This window comes from Humulus lupulus, chromosome 8 (genome assembly GCF_963169125.1).
Source record: "Humulus lupulus chromosome 8, drHumLupu1.1, whole genome shotgun sequence".
NCBI classification, from domain to species: Eukaryota; Viridiplantae; Streptophyta; class Magnoliopsida; order Rosales; family Cannabaceae; genus Humulus; species Humulus lupulus.
Genome location: NC_084800.1, coordinates 30190367 through 30197965, shown reverse-complemented (window position 1 = coordinate 30197965; position 7599 = coordinate 30190367).

Genomic DNA, 7599 nt, shown 5'->3' with positions numbered 1-7599 from the left:
GGTGGTTCGATGCAATTCTTGTAAGAGACATAATGTTTCACTCGGGTGTTCGTTTATGATGATTTTTTTTTTAAATCTTTGGTATTTTTTTGAGATCTACATGTTTTAGATGTTCACATACACATTTTCAAAGTTTAGAACTTGAAAACATACCAAAACATATCTTGAACATGAGATATGTTTTGCATTTGTCATTTTTTTTCAAGATTTATATTTCCCAAATGTGTATATACACATCTCAAACGTGTAGATCTTGGAAAAATACCCAAAATAAAAAAAAATCACCCCAAACGGCATCCAAATGAAAAATTATGTGTCTTGCAAAAATCACATCAAACACCTCGAACCACCATCAAACTTCCATCGAACCACCATCGAGCAACATCGATTTTTTCATGAAAATCGTAATTTTGAAGGCCCCATCGAGCTGGCATCGAGCACCATCGAACCACGTCAACTTTCTCTAGATTTCAAAGTTTTAGATCTGAAAAAAAATCGCAAAAAAAAACTCAAAAATCATACCCAGATCTGTTCGAAATGCAGTATTTTAGTGTCATAAGTAATGAATATTTGCTATCACATTAAGTTCTCTTATATTTTACCTTACCCATGGATGAAAGGAATGGGTTGAGGGAGAGAGAGATGGAAGAGAGAAGAGGAAGTGGATGAAAAAAATTATGGGATGGGTATTTTGAGTATTGTCAAAAGATTTGACATTTTTTTTAAATGATTAGAAGAACTAGTATTTTTTTTATTTAGGACACTTCAATAAGCATAAAAACGCAAATTTCCCTATATATTTTTAGTCCTGTGGGGGTTTATACAAAATACCAAATATACCTCTTAATTTTCATAAATATTAAAATGATACTCTCTGATTTGTTGTTCATACCAAAATAGTACATTGGACCTTTTTTAGTTAAATTTATTTTTTCAAAGACTCTTTTACCCTAACCTATATATTTTATCTATAATTAAAATTAGTATTAATTCTTTTAATAAATTAATAATAATACTTAAACTTTGTTTCTAAGAAGATATGAACTTAAATAAATTAATGATAATAAAATAAATACTTAAAATAAATAAAATCAAGTATTACATTTTATTATTATTCTTTAATATTAGATTTTAACTTAAATAAATTTATAGTATTATTATTTATTTAAAGTATATTAATTTATTTAAGTTTTATTATTATTTGCATTTTATCTAAGTTTATTTAATTTATTAAGTAATTATAACTAAAATATATAAATGAGGGGTAAAGGGTCTTCAAAAAAATAATATCAAAACAGAGGTACCATTTTTATTTTTATAACAAAATGGTATATTCCCATTAAAATATAATAGTATTATTTTGATCTTTCAACTCTCACCCAAATTCCAAGTTATCATGCATGCACGTGCACGATGCATTATTGGCTCACATAGATCAAATTTCGCGGTGCAAAAAGTATGTGTGGAATTTGGGTGGGATTATGGTCAATGAATATATCAAAGTTAAAGCTATGCTATACCTTTACAATAAAAATTTAAAAATATAGGTATGGTATTTGGGCAATGACCTGGCCTGACCTCGGGGCTCATATTTTTTTTTATAAAGTTTTGCGTCTCTAGTGAATCCAAAATTATAGTTTTGAATTTTATTTTTATGAGGGTGATTATCAAGTTATTACAAGCACTTAAACATACAAAATCAATTTGAAACTTATTTTTATATTGTTCGTAACAACTTGTGAATCAGTTTACTATTTTTATAAAAATCTTCAAACACTAGAATCTTGCTGGTGAATACACACAATCTAGAATTAGTTGCTAGACTCATTCTACTTCAACCTCGAGCTCCTTTCAAGCAGAAGTTTGAACTCCTTTCATCTTTAATTGGCAGAAAGAAAAAGATAAACGATGAATCGAAACCTTCATTGGTAAAAATGAAACACCACAATGTTAAAGACCTTTTTCAATGTTTCTAGAACGAGGCTCACTTTTTTATTTGCAAAAAGTAGACGCAAAAACAAAAATAACACTAAATATAAATATATGTGTATATATAGCGAGGGTTTGGTACACTACACTATATCCAATTAAACCAATAAAAAATTATGTGTAAAAAAATTCAATCACAGTTAAGAGAACAGATAAAATTAAATATCTCAACCGAAGTTTGAGTGGAGAAATTACAATTAAAATGAAAATCTCAACATAAGTTGAGAGTAGAGACTCAATAAACCAAATGAATGTTTCAGCAAAATTTGAGTACAGACAAAATGAGGTCGAAGCATGACATAACACTTCATATTCCTAGCTTCCTCCTAATCCTTTCCTCACATTATTTATACTATTGGTGACAATAATTTATTTACCTTTAATAGCACTTAAAAATGTTATCAAACACACCTTACATTATCTCCAATACAAGGGCCCATATATCTGATTTTTGTGACCATGGAAGCTTTTATATTTTTGATATTTTAGGGAGGCATAAAATTTGAATTTTTTTTTTAATGAGCTACATTATAAAGTAAATTTATTCATCTTAATAAGTTTAATAATTAAAAAAAACAAAAAAAGAGTTGGGCTAAAGCTTCCATCACCTCATGGGCAAAGGAAAATTATGTCAATGATATAATATTAAAGGAAAATTTACATGTATCACTGACAGCTAAATCTGTTGTCTCTCTCATAAAAAACAAGTAAAATGAAGAGACACCACTCCATGGGCAATGCTTAGAACTGAGTTATGTACATAATAACGGATAGAGATTGCATTCTTGGTTAACGATATCGGTAAATTAAGATTGTCGACCTCTCTAATGACACAGAAAAACTTCAATCTCATTAGCTTTTTCGTTGAGATCTCTCTTAAGAATATGACCATGTTGATTTGGCTAAAACTTTAATTTAATAATTATATTTCAACAGTATTTTTTAATTTGTATTAAATTCATTTTTAGGTCATTGATGCAATACTCAACGACCATTTTGATTTAGCTTTCGTTTGGATTTTTTTATTTTTATTTATTGCTTTTTGAGGAATCATTGAAATAAAAAATATTATAAGATCATCACATCATAGTGTATGAAAATTATTAAAAAATAATGAGAATAAATATAACAAATCATTTCGACAAATATTGAAAAAGTATACCCTACAAAATTTTATGCAAAATAGTGTTATTTTTAAAAACTTTGGGACATCTTATAGTAGGGCCTGGGCTAGACTTCAGGGCCTCACTAAATTTTAGTGAACTTTACAATTATAAACCTATAATATAAAATAATTACAAAAATCACACACAAAATTTTATTTACAAAAATACCTTGACACTTCATCAAAAAATACCAGATTCTAAAAAACTAACATTTTGCCTGTTATCATAGCATCTGCTTTATATAAAGAACAAGAAGATAAATTGTTAAATGTCCTTAGAAAACATAAGGAAGCCATAGGTTGGACTATTGGAGACATCAAGGGAATTAGCCCATCCATATGCATGCATAGAATCCATCTAGAAGAAAATGCTAAAACCTCTCGGGAATGTCAAAGAAGGCTAAATCCAAATATGAAAGAGGTCGTTAGGGAAGAAGTACTTAAACTGTTAGATGTGGGTATCATTTACCCTATTTCTGATAGTCAATGGGTTAGTCCAGTCCAAGTAGTGCCTAAAAAGTCTGGGATCACAGTTATTGAAAATGAGAAAAATGAATTAATCCCTACTCGAGTGCAAACGGGATGGAGAGTGTGTATAGACTATAGAAAGCTAAACAATGTTACTAGAAAAGACCACTTTCCTTTACCCTTTATTGATCAAATGCTTGAACGTTTAGCTGGCCATACATATTATTGTTTTCTTGATGACTATTCGGGATATAACCAAATCCCCATTGCCCCTGAAGATCAAGAAAAGACTACCTTCACTTGCCCTTTTGGAACCTTTGCATATCGTCGCATGCCTTTTGGTCTTTGTAATGCTCCTGCAACTTTTCAAAGATGTATGATAGCAATATTTTTTGATATGGTTGAAAGAAATCTTGAAGTGTTTATGGATGATTTTTCTATGTTTGGAAATTCTTTTGATGACTGTTTGCACCATCTTTCTCTTGTTTTAATTCGTTGCAAAGAAAAGAATTTAGTTCTTAATTGGGAAAAATGTCATTTTATGGTTAAAAAAGGAATTGTTTTAGGTCATGTAATCTCATCTAAGGGAATAGAAGTTGATAAAGCAAAAGTTGATCTTATTTCAAAACTTTCCCCACCTAAAACAGTAAAAGAAATTAGATCATTCTTAGGCCATGCCGGTTTTTATAGAAGATTCATAAAAGACTTTAGCAAAATTTCACGCCCATTATGTCATTTGCTAGGAAAAGAAAATGCTTTTGTCTTTGATAATGATTGCCATGTTGTCTTTGAAAGATTGAAATCCCTTTTGACTAGTGCACCCATTATTCGCCCTCCTGATTAGAATATTCCTTTTGAAATAATGTGTGATGCTTCTGATTATGCTATTGGTGCTGTTCCAGGACAAAGAATTAACAAGTTACCTCATGTAATCTACTATGCTAGCAAAACTTTGAACGATGCTCAATTAATTTATTCTACAATTGAAAAAGAATTGCTTGCTGTTGTGTTTGCACTGGAGAAATTTAGGTCTTATTTGTTAGGATCTAAAATAATTGTCTATTCTAATCATGCTGCATTGAAATATCTCTTGTCGAAAAAAGATGCTAAATCTCGCTTAATTCGTTGGATCTTGCTTTTACAAGAATTTGATTTAGAGATACGAGATAAAAAAGGTTCTGAAAATGTTGTAGCTGATCATTTGTCTAGAATTATTGTTGAGACTAATAATGACTCCACCACTATAACTGAAACTTTTCCTGATGAACAACTCATGCATATATCTTCTTTGCCTTGGTATGTTGACATTGTGAATTATTTGGTCACTGGTGAAATTCCTTCTCATTGGTCTAAGCATGACAAATCTAAATTTTATTCTGAAGTGAAAAATTTCTTGTGGGATGACCCTTATTTGTTTAAATATCGCCCTGATCAAATAATAAGGAGATGCATTCCAAATTGTGATCAACTTAAAATCATATCTTTTTGTCATGATCATGCATGTGGTGGACATTTTAGTGGTAAGAAAACTGCTTTGAAAATTTTACAATGTGGATTTTATTGGCCTACTATTTTTCATGACACTTATGTTTATTGCAAATCTTGCGAACGTTGTCAAATGTTAGGAAGTGTAACTAGAAGAAACATGATGCCTTTGAATCCTATCCTTATTGTTGAAATATTTGATGTTTGGGGCATTGATTTTATGGGTCAATTTCCTAACTCTTTTGGTAACTTGTACATTCTTGTTGGTGTTGATTATGTGTCTAAATGAGTTGAAGCTGTTGCATGCCACACAAATGACTATAAAGTTGTGCTCAAGTTTTTGAAAGAAAATATTTTCTCCCGTTTTGGCTCACTACGTGCTATCATTAGTGATAACAGTACACACTTTTGTAATAGATCTTTTGAGCATTTAATGAAACAATATGGTATTACACATAAAGTCACTACACCTTATCACCCACAAACTAGTGGTCAAGTTGAAATATCAAATAGGGAAATTAAGCACATCTTAGAGAAAACTGTCAATCCAACTAGGAAAGATTGGTCCTTAAGACTCATTGATGCATTATGGGCATATTGCACTGCATACAAAACACCCATTGGAATGTCTCCCTATAGACTTGTGTATGGAAAGGCATGTCACTTACCCGTTGAGCTAGAACATAGAGCCTATTGGGCAATTAAGCAATTGAATTTTTCCTTAGACAAAGCGGGTGAGAGAAGAAAGCTTCAATTAAATGAGTTAGCAGAGCTTAGGCATGATGCATATGACTTTTCCAAAAAATATAAGGATCGAATGAAGATTTACCATGACAAAAACATTTTGCGAAAAGATTTCTCTCCCGGTCAAAAAGTCCTTTTATACAATTCTCGTTTGCATCTCTTCTCGGGGAAGTTACGCTCTAGGTGGGTAGGTCCATACATTGTTCGCACTGTTTTTCCACATGGAGTCATTGAAATTGAAAATCCTAATAATGGTAATGTATTCAAAGTGAATGGACAAAAATTGAAACCATTTTTAGAATTGAAAACTGCTAAAGTGGATGAAATCCTTCTTGAGGATCCTATTTACCATGGTCCTTGATCGCTCTCATCATTTATTGGTAAATGTGTGTTTTATTTATGTTTTAGGTTAACTTCTTGTTTTGATTTTTGTTTCTTTTTTGTTGCACTCTTGACAATGCTCCATGACGAGGTATGACCATTCTAAACCCTAAACTCTTTCACGCTTCAATTTATATTTGTATTTTGATACATTGAGGACAATGCATAAATTAAGTTTGGGGGTAGTTGTAACGCCCCAAATTTCCTAATAAGGTTTAGGACCTTGATTAGGAGGCCGGGAGGGCCATAATTGATTTATTATAGTATTTAATGAATATATGCATGTTTAAGTGAATTATATTATTATATGATGGTGGATGCATGCATATGGGAGAATTTATTATTGTGAGGGTATTCTGGTAATTTGGCCGCTGTGGGCGTAATTACATAATTTGGGTGCATGATTGTGATTAATCAATATAGCCACATTATAAGGTGGATTGGTTCGAGCTAGTCGACATGAGACGATCATGAGATGCGAGAGTTCGGTCTAGTCATAACGGGTATAAGTTCAGGGCTCGGGGTGAGTCTCGGGGTGAATTTAATGATTAGAGCATTACCGGGAATTAAAGGGTAATGGGATATGGATTATTGGTGTTTGCGGGTATTGAGAATAGTGGGAATTGGAGGGTGTTAAATGTGATTAATGAAATAGGTGCAAAAGGACGGTTTTGCCCTTGGTGGCTATTAAGGTTTTATTTTAGACCTAAGGGTATATAGGTCTTTTTATCTTAAGAGATATATATCAGCCATTGAGGCTGTTGAAGAGTATCAAAAACAGAGTTTTCTTTTCCTTCTCTCCCGATGGATTTTCTTCCTCTTTTCTCTTTGGATCTTCAAGCTCAGTTTGTGGGATTAAGCCAAGGAACCAAGCTTAGCCAAGCTAGGGCTGTGCTCCACCATTGAAGAGGGTGTGTTGCCAAGATTAAGGTGAGTTTCTAGCCATTAGAACTCTTGGTCTTACTCTGTTTTCTAAGTTAAGTTTCAGCTGGTTTTTGAGTTGGAAACTTGGGAATTGGTTGGAGTTTTGGCTAGGGTTCTTGGGGTTGTGGTCCCTAGGACATGTGGGGATGGTTTTTGGGTTCATTTGGCACCAAAAATGGGATTTGGAAGCTTTGGAATCGAGTTAGAATTGAGGAAATCGAAGAAGGAAGTTTCAGGGGTGGTGCTGTCTGGGGGTAGCGCTACAGCGCCCATCAGAGGGCGCTATAGCGCTACACAGGGTTTCAGCAGGGCGGTTGTGGTTCTGTCTTGAGCGCTGGGGCGCTAGAAGGGCAGCGCTGTAGCGCTACCTTGTTCCTTCAGAACCCTGTTTTGGGTGTTTTTAAGGGTTTTTGACTTGGGGTTTCAATCCTTAAGGGCCGGGA